Genomic DNA, 16,358 nt, shown 5'->3' with positions numbered 1-16,358 from the left:
ATCGAAATAACAGATGTAGGAATGATTACCAGTGGCACTAAGATAAAAGCACAACAGTTACCAAAGGCGGCCAGAAAAGGTTCAGAAGACAGCTCCACAGGGGAAAAAAAAGTCTGCAGAGAGCCTCTGGATTTCATAGAGAACAGCTTAAATTTCATGCGAATCTCAGAACATTTCTGGAAAACGCAGCCACGTGGTCCACACTTTGCCTGACAACAGACATGAGATATATATAGATAGATCTATAGATAGATAGATATAAACAACTGCTTAATAACTTCCAAACCAAATAATTCCAAAGAATTCTTTCATTTCACTGGACAGTGTGCACCATTGCACAATTATCTTCACCAGCAGAAAGTTTAGATTTCTTTTGGAAGTGTTGCATGCCCAGAATGGACAAAATGTGTAATGAGATGACCTAGGTGCTGAATGAAGCAAGCAGCTTAATTTAGATGGTTCTTGTTTTACCTGCATATATGATGTTTTCCATTCCTCCAGTAAGGTAACACTGGTGGTGTAGTCTCCATTTGTAATTCACACTAAACTCTCTATTCTGAGGAATTATTGCCTGGTTATCCCTATCTGAGCACAGCATGTCAGCAGACTGCAATTCAAGAGGGGTGAAAAAAAACAGGAGGGAAAAAAAACCAACAAACAAAACCAAATGAAACAAACAAACCCACCCCCAACAAAAACACAGCAAACCTGTTGAGCTAAATTGCCTTGTACTAATCTCAGAAATACCTGCAGCCCAACCGGGCTTGGCATCATGAGCAACTGGGAGAAAAGTGCTTTCAATGCCAACACATGAGTCATCAATAAAACACTGAAGGGAAATGGATTTAGGATAGATCTCACCCCACACAATGCACACTGCTAACTGGGCAATGCAGCACTCAGATTCACTTCAGAAGTTTTATTTTGCTTAATGAGTAACATTGTTTAAGTATGAGAGAAAACAGATTTATTTCAGGTGTTAATCAAAACAGGGGATGTTATCAGTTCTTCCTTGATGCTTCCTGCTGCAGAAAAGTAATACTGCTGATCACTTTTTAAGACTGTGACCATTACCACTGACCTGGAATTCTGTATGTGTGGTCTTTATTCTGAATTTATTATCCTAAATATTGCTGTTTCAATCAGAAAATTTACTGAGCTATTTCATTCCAGAAGAATTCATCTTCCTTTGGACACTCCCTTCCCTCCCTCTCCCCATTTATAACTACTGTGCCTTTTTGTTGCATAGTAGTCCTTCCCTCCAGATAATTTCCACTTCTTTTTTCATGACAGCAGTACATACATCTGGTAAGTCATAGAAAAGTAAACTTGACAATATTTTCTACTTCCAACTCAATTTCTAATCTGTTTCTACATTGACTCTTTTGCTCCAGTTAACAAAAAAATGATGTCCCTGAGCTCATATCAATTTTAATATTTACAACCTGTCAAAATGATTCACATACCTCACTGAAGTCTTAGCCCAGGTGTTTCATTGATCAAGTCCCAAATCCCTTTCTTTGAGTCTTAAATCAATTCCTTAGAGCTGGCAACTTCCCTCATAGAAGGTAAAATTAAAAAAACCCAACATTTTTAGCACAGACAAAAGCAAAACACCTACTTACTATTTAGTTAAGGAATAGATCAACAACAATTTCTGGAAGTTTCATGAGAATTTATATAAACAATTAGCTGCAGTGAGAGCAAATACTGTGGCAAGAAGGTATTTGTTGTTCACCATCAATGTCAGGTTGTAGCAAGGGGCCTCAAGAAGGACATTGAGGTGCTAGAGCATGTCAAAAGAACACTAAGCTGGTGAAAAGGAGGAATGGCTGAGGGAAGCGGTAGTGTTTAGTCTGGAAAAGAAGAGGCTGAGGGGAGACTTCATTGCTCTGCACAACTCCCTGAAAAGAAGTTGGAGTGAGGCAGGGGGTCAGTCTCTTCTCACATGTAGCAAGTGACAGGACAGGAGAAAATGTGCCAGTGGAGGTTCAAGTTGGATATTAGGAAAAATTTCTTCACAGAAAAGGTTATAAATCATTGGAACAGGCTGCCAGGATGCTAGAGTCACCACCCCTGGAGCTGTGTAAAAGATATGCAGATGTGGTGTTTAGGGATGTGGTTTAGAGATAATGGCTTAGCAGTAATGGTGGGATTGAAAGCTCTAAGCAAGTGGTTGGACTTGGTGACCTCAAAGGTCTCTCCCAGCCTCAACAGTTCTATAATGCTACCATCTTCCCTTGCAAGCATGTCGGCAAAGGGGACTGCCTGCCTCATCTGGAGCTCCCTCAAGTGCTCCCAAGGGCAAGATCTCAGTGCCACAGAGATTTCATGCAGGCTGTTCGTTCTTCCCCACCTCTGTGATCCCAGTTTGCTGACAGACGAGGCAAAGACAAAAGCAAGTCCCAAACCTTTCACACAAAAAGTCTAACTGGTGCCAGATGGGGCTGCTCAGATTCAGAAATCAAATGTTCTTCAGATTTTAAATAAAAAGTATGGATGGGAAAAAGAAAGAAAATTTCATACAAGTGAATTTAAATTAATAAATAACTATTTTTCTAAGACCAAGCACTGTACTCATGCATTGTCATAGAGCTTTATACTCCATTGCCAACTGTGAAAGATCCAAGCTAAAGACTGAAAACACAAGACTCTCCAGCCGGGAGGGATTTTGCCAGTCCTGAAACAAGCAGCCCTGCAAGACAAGTGTTACATTTTACACATAGCTGTGAGCCCAATGTCAACACCAAATATGAGGAGAAGAAAAAAAAAAAAATCTGTCTCCATCAATCAACTTTCTCCTTACAATTTTATTAATATAACCAGATAAACACACATGCATGTCTAAGTTCAGAAGGAAGGCCAGATGACAACAACACATTGCAATTCATCAGGTAAGGTCTTCCATATTGAAACAACCTCAGAATTATCACACTGCCTTGAGTATCACAGCTGCATTGAATAGCCTCAAACTCTTAAACCTTATCCTTGAGACAATATAGTTAGGCCAATTTCACATTTAATTTCTCACTCTTACAAAATTTGACTTTTCTACCTCAGCATACCTTAAAAATTGAAGATATTCTTTGCAATAATAAAATAACTTCTTTCAAGGATATAAGAGATAATTCAATGATCATTCTTTAAAGCAATAGCTTAAACCTTTTTACTGTGAAGCTGATGGCATAAATTATTTTAATATAAAATGCTCTACAGAAGCTTTAATATTACTGTAGCGGCACCTTCTCCCAGTTGGTCTGAAACTACAATGAGGTAAACCTCATGGTCAGAATTTGACAGTAGCATCTGTCTCTTCTTTCAGTCATTACAAAGGAATAACCTTCAGATTAACTTTTATAATAGTAATTTAAGGGTTAGGCTTCCTTTGAGGTCCTATCTACCAATTTTTGGTAAATTTTAGTAACATGTATTGTATTGAATAATGACTCCCATTTCCAGACCCTGATGGACAAGAACTTGAGATTCATATAATGTATACTTACATTAATGGCTTTTTTCCCTCCTCTCTTTGTTTTGTTTGGTTTTTTTCTTCAGTGAAAAGAAAATGTTCTTGAGTTTAATGGATACAATCAAGAACAGTTCTGGGTGAGTGTGGGTTTGCTCCTCTGAGTAATTCTTTCAACAGAGCTACTCACATGAAGAAGCTATTAATGTGGGTATGCAGTGAATTATTCTTAATACACGATTTCAGGATCTGGGGATGGAAGAAATTGGTATCAAGTAGCTTGAGACTTGTAATAAAATGGTGGAAGCTGGTGATACAAAGGAAAAGCAAAGGCAATCCAGATTGATTAATGGATTTCTGAGTTTGCAGCTGTTACATAGACACATTTCTTCTGGCTTCCTGCAGTTCTTAATCAAGATAAGCATCAGCAAGAGGCACATTTGCAAAAGCATCCTAAAAATGTGAATATATAAAATGATACATTTGTGGTTTTGTACACACACTGCTAACTATCCTTTAGTAACTGGGGAACTGCATACCCACTCCCTGTATCACTGCATAGATACTGCTTAGATGCCTCCTGTGGAGATTTGTTATCCAGTAATACAGATTTTTACCATTTCCCAGAAGTCTTACTAAAAGCAACAATCATGAAATGATTGTTCTATACCCTCTTGATGTTGTTCTCTTTCCATTTCCCCCACCCCCTGAGCAGTTCACTACAATAAAAAAGAGATACTTACAAGTTTCAGAAGAGTATAAAAGTAGACAAAAGTTGAAAACTTCCTTTCCTTACCTTTCTTTGACTGAAAAATGTTTGGGGTTTGTGTTTCTAAATTTTAAATCAAAACTTCTCCCTTGATGTATCTTTTATGACATCTTCCACTCCAGAGCAAAAACTTAACACTGCTAGGAACAGGGGTTTGTAATGGAAACAGTAACAAACCCCTCAACTACAGCAGTGCTATCAAGGCATGATTACAATTGGTTTAGGTTTGAACTGGGAGATCCCATCTTCCATCTGTCCATAAACTTTAAAGATAGTGTCACGTTTGCAAAGATGGTGAAAAGATAAATTCAAGCTATAGTGCAAGATAATAGGCAACAATAAAGCTGTACTCTTAAAGCTGACCAAAAATGTATAAAAACATGGTGTAAAAAAGCATCAATGATAATTTTGATGAAGCAGCATACTCAGATGTACAAAAACATTTGACCATAAGATATTTAAAAAGGATAAAAGGAAGGGGAATAAAGCAAAAAAAGGGAATGGTTTTTTTTTGCCTTTAGGTGACACAATTCTTCAAAACTTCTCAGCATTGTAAAATCCTCACTCTAACTACAGATACAGCTTTAATACAAGAAAGCTGGACTAACATTCCATCAGAGGACTAGAATATGTATTTTAACACTCTGATACTAAAGCACAGTCCCTGTCAGCCGAGAAACTTCCATAAATACTAATTGATGCATATGCCAATGTTAAGGATCTCTTCGACATGGAAGCAATTATAGAAGCACTATCTATGGTTATCATTCTCACACTTCAAATGTGCAGAACAAAGCCAAAACATTGCTGTGATGCACCAAACTCCATACCCGTTTATTCTACATAACAAAATACTTGCAGCTAAGAAACCTCAAACATTTTTCCGTAACACCTAAGAACACATAGAATTAAGTCTTTGCCCTCAAAATGAGACCACCTTACCACAGACATCTCCGAAGCCAGAACTGCCTTCAAAGCATTTTGGGGTCTGCTCTGCTCTCAGCAATTAAGAAGGATTTTTATCTTTCATAAATGTTGAATCCATCTCACAACACAAAGAACCTCTTTAGAGGATTTAACATATGAAGAAAGTGATTAGAATAACTCAAACCCATATTGCTCAGCAATAAAATACTGAAGTGTAAAATAGTTTTTCTTTCTACCAACTTTTGTGGAAATTCCACCAATTAAAATATGGATGCAGCAGTGATACACAGTCCTGTCCATTCAAAATGCCATTTAAATTCACCTAGCCTATGAAGCTCATGTCTTCTCACTCACTGTCAGGAATCCACAGCACATTCACTGTAATAATTCACACGAAACGCAGAAAAATCGAATGAATAAAGAACTAAAATGATCTTCTGTAATAATATTTTAGATTTTTTTAGACAACCTCTGTTGAGTACTTAGAAGCCTTAATTCCTATCTGATTCAGTCTCTGTGTATGGTATGGGAGAGGGGAAGGAAGAACCGAGTCACTAACAGGCAGCTGGACAACATCTAAATGAAAAATCTCTTGATGTACATTTCATTTTGGTCTCAGAGGAAACCAGCACTGTTTTGATGGTTGTTACCTATTACTGCCGTTAACGCAAGCACACACACAGCTACTGTTATTACACCAATGTTCACAACCTGCTGATATAGACAAGGCCATTAACTAATTAACAAAACAATCTGCACTGATTTATTTAGGCCAGAAAATTATTTACAGAAAAATAACAGCTGTGCACACTTATCCACATGTAAGTTCATATGCACGTACATACGGTATGCATAAGTGACACTCACTGCTTTAATCCCATCACACTAATAACATTCATCACTGATTTTAGTCAAATTCAAATCACAAGTACCTTACAAGACTAATATATAGTCTCAAGTGCTCTCTCTGAAATCCTCCAGTGAATAATCTTTACTGCTCTGGTTAGTGAAAGGCAAAAGACAGATTTTACCTACATACAGGAACTATGACATTATTTTATCTTTCCATTAGGAAAGCATCTTACATTAGAGTCTATGATTGAACTTCTATCTTTTACTATCTTAGAAGAATTAGCTGAACAAATTGCTCTTTTTAAAAGCACTATTAAAGGATATTTCCATAGAAGAAAGAAATTACATACAACACAACATGCACAAGTTCTAAGCTCCTTGACATATAAACTGTGATGTAAAATTTTTGTCACCTGATCAAAGTGATAGGAGGCTCAGGAGACATTCACAGTAAGCACTGGACACCGAGCCTTGCTCATCTTCTCCAGGATTGGCAGTGGAATTTACAGAACTATTTATGAATAGCAAATACAAGGTTGTACCAAATGTCAGGCCTCTCAACATTTTTTGAAAGTTACCTTCAGGCTATTTGGCAAAAATCTTCACATCTCTAAGTCAGAGCTCAAACGATTAGCTACTGTAAATTAGATACTGTTGCATTACCTAATTTCCAACAGTATAGTTTCCAGAGATGATAATTATAAATATTTAATAGTACTTACAGAATAAGTATTTCATATATATTTGCCAAATGTAATTATGTTCCTTCTCAGATTTAGAAGAAAAAGTCTTAATTTTTATCACAAACACTCAGATTAGTGGAATTTCTGAGAACATTTTTCAGCTTTTTTGTCTGCCTACTACACTGAGTTCTCCACAGACCACAGAGAACTTCTTTCAGATGCTCCCCATTCCAGAGTGCTTACAATTCATGACTATTCTCAGGAGCCATCATTGTCTGTTTGATATCTAGAGCACAGGTCAGAAGAGATGAAAGCAGTGAAAAACGTATAGAGGGGCTGTTGGAACCTCCAGTCTTTTAAGCCTCTGTCCCAGCCTAAAATAAACAGAAATTCTTAACTTATTTTTGGGGGTAGAAAAGCAATTTCTCTCTGAGCAGAGACTCTCATAGGATCCCATTTCAGGGTACAGTATTTTGGACTTCATTTTTAATAAGGTTTAGACTGTCCCACTGTAATAGGAAAGCAATCCCTGATGTGACCATTCAAGGTTAGAATGTCAAAAATCTTCATTAAAAAATTTGCTGGTTTACCATCCTGATTCATGGTACGCTGCCTTTACTAATTAAATTAATAGCTACACTTTCTTACTAAAGAGATTAACTTCTGCATTGCCCTCACTAGATGGGTTAGTTGCTAGGCAGCTCTCACTGGAGATTTGCCACTATGTTCTTATCTCTGAGGACAAAGGCTGCTATGCATCTTTCACGAGGAGAATGAATGCTACACTGCTCTCACTAAGAGCATTCATCTCAGTCTTTATATCTCAATTGCTTTCCTTTAATTGTTTTAATCACTTGGTGCATTCTAGTGTTGGAAGCCTATTTAATCTGGAGTATATTTTGACTTCTGTGCTATGGAATTGCTTCCATCTTTGCCTCCCTTGTCACTTAACAACGTCAAAATTTCTTCCAAGTTGTTTGTGACGGTCTTGGGCTCCAGAGCCTGCCATGTCTGCTGCTGCAGTAATACTCAGCCTGATATCTAAGCCTGTCTCAATATTTTCCCATCCACTGAACTGCTCATTGTCAAATATTTGTTTACTTTGTTCATTTTATTCCACACTTCATATCTAGGAAATCACACCTTTTATTAACAGTTCTGGTGTGCCAAATGCCTACTCAATACATGCAGCCCAGTCCCTGAGACATTGCTGAGGATGTAATTTATGCCACTTTTCTATTGAGCAGCTGGACCTCTGGGTACCCAGATATGGACGTAATAACTCCCTTTGCAGCATCCAGATGATTTTCAGAGAATTAGATGGCAGCATTGTTTTCTCACTGACAATCTAGCCTATTTTCCCTAGTGAACAGATCCACACAGAGCCCACATCCTTGTGCCATTGTCAGCAGCAGGGGAAAAAATCAGCTTAGCTCAAGAGATCTCAAAGCTAAAACACATCTCCTAATCTCCAAAACAAAATAAACTGAAAGACCAAGTAAAATCTTCAGGTTTAAGCTGCAACTCAAATTTATTCCTGGACTACCTCTGTCACCTATTCTTCATAAAACAACACAAATCCTACAAGTGATATGCCTATCAGTGTTATTGAGAGAATGCTTCCAGTGGATTGACTTGGAAAATGATGTAGTGACTACTGAATAGGAGGAAACTAATCACAGTTGAAAACTACAGTCCTTTCTTGGGGTTAACTTCTAGGTCATGAAAACTTTATCCTTTTCTTGCAATTTTTGTATAACCATGTCAGGCAAATTTACACCAACCTGTGTTTTGTTCTTTTGCTTTTTGTCATGCAACTCATTTTATCAATTTCTGAGTACTTGCTATCCTCTAGATGTTACTCCAGCAACATAATTATTCCAAAAAGAACCACTTAACTGGATGGCCCAAACTCTAGAGAGATTAATATAAAAAAACTTGAATAATTAATAAAATAGCCATACAAATTCAAATTCCCTTGTTCAATAAAGAAATCATATAATTAATATTCTTTGTAATGTATATGTGAGCACAGGCAAGTTGAAACACCTTTATAAATCATTTGTCTACCCTTTTGCCCAGTTGTGAGAATGGGCAAGCTTTCTTCCAATTATGTGTAGTCAAATATCAGTCAGCAGTACTTCATTTTTACCCCAAGAATAAACAAATAATCCTATCCTGGCTATGGGCAACACAAGACACAAGAAAGACAACACAACAGAGAAAGTTGGTCAATTCTGTAAAAATACGGAGTTCTTAAGGCTGGGCTGAAATTTTTAAAAAGGGCTAAAATCTTCACAAGTTGTAAAGAAAAGATCATGATCATGTTGATTTCCTAAGAATAATAAATCATGCTTTTGTTTTTAAACAAAGGTTATATCATGCAATTAGATGCCACCAAGGGTTTTGATATTTTTCAGCATTCAAGGAATTGTTATTTAAAAACAAACAAACAAACCAAACCTGCCTTTTTTTTTTTTCCTTTGTAAATATCAAACTGATGACTGCTCAGAGTAAAAACATAAGGTAACCACCTTGCTTTATGGCACCTTTCTTATAACATGTCATTTTTTTTTTTTGACATTTCATGGAAAAATACTGCATATTCAAAAACTTGCCTGAAAATTTTCCTCTTCTGGGATATCATTTTGAAGTATAGTCTGGTAATGATGAATTAGTTACTGGGAAGTATTTAAGACTGTCATGCATAATTTATACTGTAAAGTCACACTGCCCCCCCTGCCTAAACTCTTTTATTAGCACATCGAAAAGTGCTTCAGAAAGATGTGCAAATATGTATGCAGTACACCCTTGAGTCTTAAGACTTAAGGAAAAATACTGCTATTTCTATGAATCTCAAGCATCCAGGATAAAAAAAAAAAAAATCTGAGAATAGTGCAAAAAATAATAGATGATATGTTCTGCTACTTGGAGTAATTAAATATATAACTTATATATGATGATCATCTATTAGAAGGATGGTAACTGTACAATAACCTAGGAATACACTAATTCTCAAGAAATTAGTATGGCATTTAAACTCTTTCCCTTCTGATCAAATCTTGATTATTCTTTTTAAAGGCAAGCACATCCATATGCACAGATTTTGCTGCTTCAGAGTTGCAGCTATGACAAAAAAAACAACCAAAAAACTACACAAATAAGAATTGTTAACTTTCACCTTGGTTACACAAGAAAACAGTTCAACTGCATCAAAATTAATAGAAAGCTGTAAAATGGATGACATATAACCAGTTCAGTACAAAAAAGGTCTAATTTTTTTTTTTACTTTGAAATAGAACACTTGAAAAGAGGCAGACAACAGGTTTACTTGTCAACTTTTCATAAGGGTCTTTTTAAGCAATCCTTTTGATTGCCTCTTTCTCCTCCTTCTCCTCCTCCCTGAAAGTTGGAGAGCCCACACAAAGCTTGAAAGCCGAAGGTGCTAGAGCCTAAGTTCCCCAAACTGCTGAAAGACTCCTCAATACCTTATCAGGGAAATTCACTCATGACTAGCTCACTGCTTACTCAGAAACTATCAACTGTCTTAAAGTTGAGAAAGAAGGAAAGAATTTCCAGCACCATCAGCCACTGTAAATGTGATGTGATACAAAGTAGTTACAGGAAATTTTTGTTTTATATTTTTTCAAGGAGGTTGCAAGCACCAAGATGAAAATGTTAGAAAGATGGCAGAGGAGGTACACCCTAGACAGAGAAAGAATCAAAGAGAGAGATTTAACATTCAGCAGAACATTTAAGTCAATAGAAATAGCATCCAAAAATATCCTCCATACATCAACTGACAAAAGACAAAAATTGTACAATTTGTACTATCTTCAGCAGAAAAGGTACACAGATTACTGTGGGTCCCACAGCATCTTATGAACTTGCCTGCTATGACATCAATCGAGTTAGCTGTGTGTGTATTTCTATACAGATATTTACAGAGTGCTATTTCTGAGTTCCTGTGCTGATCTCAGTCTGTGAGCCTGAGAAGAGTTATTGCAGATACTGTCCAAGCCAATGTCAAGCCGATGGACAGTATTTTCTCTCTGTTCTCCCCCTGTTGCTTATCTTCACCCCAAATTATTGCTGACATCATTCAGATGTTTTAAATGCTATAGATTTTGGAGTAGACATATTAGACCTCAAAACTTTCACCAAGATCAGATGCTTATACACTTGTAAGTGCATTACACAGGACAAGGAGGCTACATCTGACGTATCAGAACTGTATTTTATGACAACACTTGAAAGCTTGTGCACATGCTATCTTTTTAAGATCATGTATAAAGCTTCATAAATCAAATGTCTGAGTGAAACTCGGTTCATTCTCAGCAGTATACAAGCAGACATTTTTGTAATGATATTTTACCAAATGTATCTGAACATCCTGCTGACACAGTATTTTAAGAGAGTCCAGTGAGGCAGAGTGTGACAGTAAAAAGAATGTGAAATATATGTCAAAGACAATAATTGATGTAAGATAATAAAATCTAATGCTTTTACCAGGGGGAAGTAGCAAAAGAGTGACAGTCTCTTGAAATTAGTATAACTCAAAAATATACAGAGCCACTGAACTATGCCATTCATGGCAAGTAATGAACCATCATAATGTATTTTGATATTTGAAGATATTTAGAAGACTCACAAGGGTTGTTTGGAGTAAGAATAGGTTTATAAACTGGCTTACATTGTCAGCTGAAATGCTTCTGAATCTGAAACTTCTTCAGCACTATTATGCTTGCAAGATTATTGGAAGAGAAGAAACCATCCTCATCAGTTGTTCTTGTTTAAATCTTAATCATGCAAGATTACAGAGAAATAGCTTTTGTTATAGGCACTCCCAATATAATTCAGATGGAATACAATTTTGGAAAAGCTTTCTTTATTTCTATTATTGATGTTCAGAGTAAGAATCACATTTGGATCCATTATTTTCATTTTTCGTCAAAATGTTTCATTCGCACAGGAATTGTATCCAACTCATACCCCAAAACTCTCAAAGCCTTTCCACAATTGAAGTAGATGTATCTAAAACTTTTTCCCCAAGACACTTTTGCTGCTTCAGATGCTACCAGTACCATTTGAATCCCATCTGTACAAGGTATCACCATCATAGCCGGACATCTTAATATGAACAAACCACATAATTTTATAAATTCACAACCTAGATTCATAAAACTTCAAGTCTCACACTTAGCATTTTAACTACAATGAAATGAACAGATTAGTTTCTATTTTTTGTATAATCACAGTGTTTTATATCTTGTATACTGAAAATCAGCAAAAATAAATACCTAAGAACTTTGGCATTGTCTTCTTCCTTTCATTTTAATCAGAATAAAGCAAAAGGATGTTACAAGTGAAACAAACGTTACTCAAAGACAACCTTCCTCCACTGAAGGAACAAGAAATGTCATACTCTCCACAGCATCCACAGAAACAAACAAACAAAAAGCTACATCTGTAACAACGAAGAGATGGACACCTTCCCTATCTGTAATCCATACAAATCTGCACAGAGAATAACGTTTGTTCAGTTATCAGCCTTCTGCATTTAGCGTTGAATGATGATACTGCAAACGACTCCTGAAGGAGAGCGTAAACAAAATTCTCCAAACTGGGAATTTGACCAAAATATTTCTTTTAAGTTTCAAATTTTCATTAAGCAAACGATACCATCCTCCAGCTTTCAAATGCTCACTCTGCCAGCTATCCTGTACCTTTCCTGAAAAGATCCTCTCTTAGAATCATGTTGCAATGCACTCAGACTAGTCACTTGTACATCACAACCACTACAATGTATTCAAAAGGGTTCCATGCCCAGAAGGGATATGAATCAGCTAGTCATAACAGTAACCCTGGAATCCAGTTCAGACTATGGAAAAGGTTTTTTCTTTTACTGTTACTACAACTACAGTACCAATATCATCCAGAAGCCTCAAAATACAGGCAACATAGAAACCCAGAGGAAGCTAACCAACAGAGATCAGCTTAGTTACTGTGAAGTATGTGACTGAAAAACAATAAAAAAGCAAAAGGAGAAGGAATGATGGGTTTCACATCAGATGAACAAATAGCTATACATGCCAGATTTGACATAACTAATGCAATTCAGGATACATAAAAATACAGTGAGTCTTCACAGCAGAATATCTATATTCTTTTATTTTCCCATATGCTTTCACTTACATTCTGCCATTTAAAGAATGTTTAATCTTGCTTCCAGTTTAATCATTTTATTTATGACATAACTGTTGCCAATGTTTACTTGTTAAGAAAAAAATTCTGTGTCTTAGTAGTTTAGTAGGCAGACAAACACCAGAGAAACACCGCAGTAACAAAAGCTTGGAAATAAAATCAATTGAGCCAAAAGCATGTCAGACATTGTGCTTCCTTGAACACCAACTCAAGTGCAATCAGCATTAACATAAGGCTTTGCTTGATTTCAAGTCAGAAACCATTTACCCTAATGTAACACTATTTTACTATCAGCTCTCAGAAGAAACTTGGAGGATGAGATCACAGGTAAAACATCATACTTGGTCTATACCTCCTGTTCCTAGAGAAAGGGTTTACAATTAATCCCTGAACCCGGATTTAAAAAAAATCCTAATTTATGGAACTATTTCTCAATATGGCTGATACTGAAAAAAAATTCAGTACTTTTTTTCCACCCACTGGAAATGCCCTCTCAAATGCAAACTCCATTATTCATAGAGCTCTAAGCAAACCCCTACTTAGGAGAATCTCCTTGTGTCAGTCAACGGGAATTCTGCAAGATTAAAACAAGTAGGATTTGGCACTGAACATCATCATCAATGTGTTGGTTTTCCCTTCACTTGCTATTTTAAAATGGTCAGGCTATCAAAATTCTTATTTTACCACTCTTTGACACCATCTCTCATAGAAATTGTTTCAGTAACAGTTTTAGATAAAGCCTTAAGCCAGAACAATTTCTTATAAAGCTATTTTCAGGGACCTAGTTTCTCATAGAAACTCTCTTTGATGTTGAAGATGCCTCTGAGTGTCCCTGTCCTAGGAAACAGGTGAACTATACCTTTAGTGAAACAACTCTATTCTTAGAGTTTCTTCCCTGACACAGATCTATTTTATTTTCTGTTGGAGTTGCTGAATCTGATCTTATTCCTCACTACTTGTCTGCATAAGAAGTTAATTAAAAAAACAAGAAAAACCCCAAAAAATATAAGGTTGAAAAGTCCAACCTAACATAATCATAAATGTTGAATTAATTTCATTTCAATGTATGCCTTTTTTTTACCTCAACACAGAGAAGGAAAATAACAATCCTCTAGATTTTCTTAGAATTGAACAAATGTCACAGCTGCTTAGAAACAGTTATTCACATCTTTGCAAATAGTATCTTCTATGCACTTGGTGAACCATTACATGATCTAATTTATGAATTGAAAGGATCGCTATTTAGAAAGCTCAGTCCCTGGGCTATTCACAGTGCCAGAACACTCCAAGTTAACTGGTGACTGAAGTCTCACAGTAACAACTGACATTTCATTGAACATTTTAACTAAAAGAGTTATCTCTGCAAATCACTCATGCCATGTTGAAGCAAATCTTCACTGCGATGCTGAAACTTGAGCCTACCAAACTACATAACTAGCACTTCATGAACGATACCTCCAAGCCTTACAATCTATAGAGAGTATCAAGTGTATGGCACCAGTTAGCAAACAGTACTTACAGCCTGATAATAAAGGCAGCTAAAACCCACTACAGGGAAAATCACCTTTAAAAAAAAGTTCTTTATTGAAAGGTTTAGGCAAAGCCTAATACTAGAAATATTTTTATTTTTACCACTCATAAAACTGAGAACAGAAATTACTTTAGTCTTTCTCAGCCCCCTCTGAGTTGAAGTCAGTATCAAATGCTCTGTGCATGTTTATGAGAGCAGAACAAGGTTGGACTCTCTGCTTGGGGTTCACACTTGCTTCATTTTAATTAAGGAATACTTTGCCCAAGTTCCCCCGGCTAATACAAGTCTAATTGAAGTCAATACTAAGTCCAATACATTGCCATATGTGCAATCTAAATTCACATCCTAAGCTCACCTCTAGCAGATGAGAATACTGTGGGTGGACCTAATAGAGCTTGCAAAGGGACATGAACAGTTCACATCCCTTGAGATGCCTAAAAACCAGCACCAGCAGCCTGTGCTGGAAGCTGAAAATAGAAAAGAAAGACCTACCATCAGAAGTCAGCTGCAGTCAGTGAACTCCATATGCACTCCATTGAAAGAGATGGGCTAACTGGAAGTGTCTGCCTGTGTTAAGCCTTGGTACTCTCCTTCCCAACAAATAACACCCAAAAATCCCAGGTGCAAAGGCCACTCACTTCTGAACCGAGGCTTCCAGACAGGGACTGGCTAATTTCCTCTGACACACAGAGCACAGTAAATCAAAAGTTACTGAAGTCCTTATGTTTTAAATCAAAAAGATACAAGGGAAGGGAAAAATTGAAGATTACCAATAAAAAGCACAGAAGTTAGAGGTTTGACCCCCCTGCAGTTACAGCTGCTTACTAAGGGAAGGCTTGGCAGTGCTTTGGGTAGACAGCAGAGAGAGAGAAGGCAACAAAGGTACAAATCTACATCACTTTCAAACTGTCAACCCTAGATTCTAACTCCAGTTTAACAGTAGTTTAAACATCAGAATAGATTGCCACATCATCACTGCTCAATAGCTTTAACCCCTGGAGCTTTCAAGGGAAGACAGCCTTATTAGCCTTTCACCTTGGAAGCTTGAGTACAGAGGTAAGAACCAGTAGCTCAGAAGGTAGCTAAGGAGACTACTAGTTTATTTTTGTCTCCAGTGTGTTCTACTGCCTCTCAAACACTCAATGGACTTCCATACTTTTTTCTTATTGGGTTTCTCCCACCCTCACTTCATTTTAAAGTGAAGAGTCAAGTGGTCAGGAATGTCTGACATCTAATCCTCCTTGTGTTGGACGTTCATGACTGTCAGCAGTATTGGAGCTATGTCAGCTGTGGAAAACAAAGATACCAATTAAAGACGGCCTTAAACAATCTCAGATTTGGACAGTCTTGAACACAGAGGAAACTTTCAGGAGACCATTATTTCACTTACGGTGTGTATCAAACATCTCAAGTTCAACCTGAGGATTTCTTCAACAGAAGATGGAGCAGAAAAGGAGGATTTCTAACCATAAGATTTGTTCATTCTGTCCCATACATCTCTTTCACAGCACTTGTTCCCATGATGCTGGCTGGAGGCCAAGTGAAGCAGCACAAAAACTATCTCCAACGTTTACACAGCATTGAAATCTTACAGGACAGACATGTCTTATTTATGCCTTTTCCAAATACAACTCTAGGACCTAGGATGCTATTGCTAATTACTTCATACATTTCCTTGAGTAAAAAGGACTTGTCCCAAAACAATCCATATTTTATTATGTTTTGTTAAATGTATTTTATTTAAATACACTTGCCTATCTAAAAACAGTTTAGGAAGCACAAATGAAAGAGGTGACCAAGAACATGTTATATGGCACAGAATGAACAGCTAGAGAGCATGTGAAATCGAGAAGACTTGGACCTGTGCACTGTTCAACAGACAACCTACAGAGAATTATTTCATGGAAACTGTGGCCAGCTGGCAAA

The sequence above is a fragment of the Indicator indicator genome, chromosome 25 (assembly GCF_027791375.1).
Source record: "Indicator indicator isolate 239-I01 chromosome 25, UM_Iind_1.1, whole genome shotgun sequence".
NCBI lineage: Eukaryota > Metazoa > Chordata > Aves > Piciformes > Indicatoridae > Indicator > Indicator indicator.
This window is presented reverse-complemented; position numbering follows the sequence as displayed.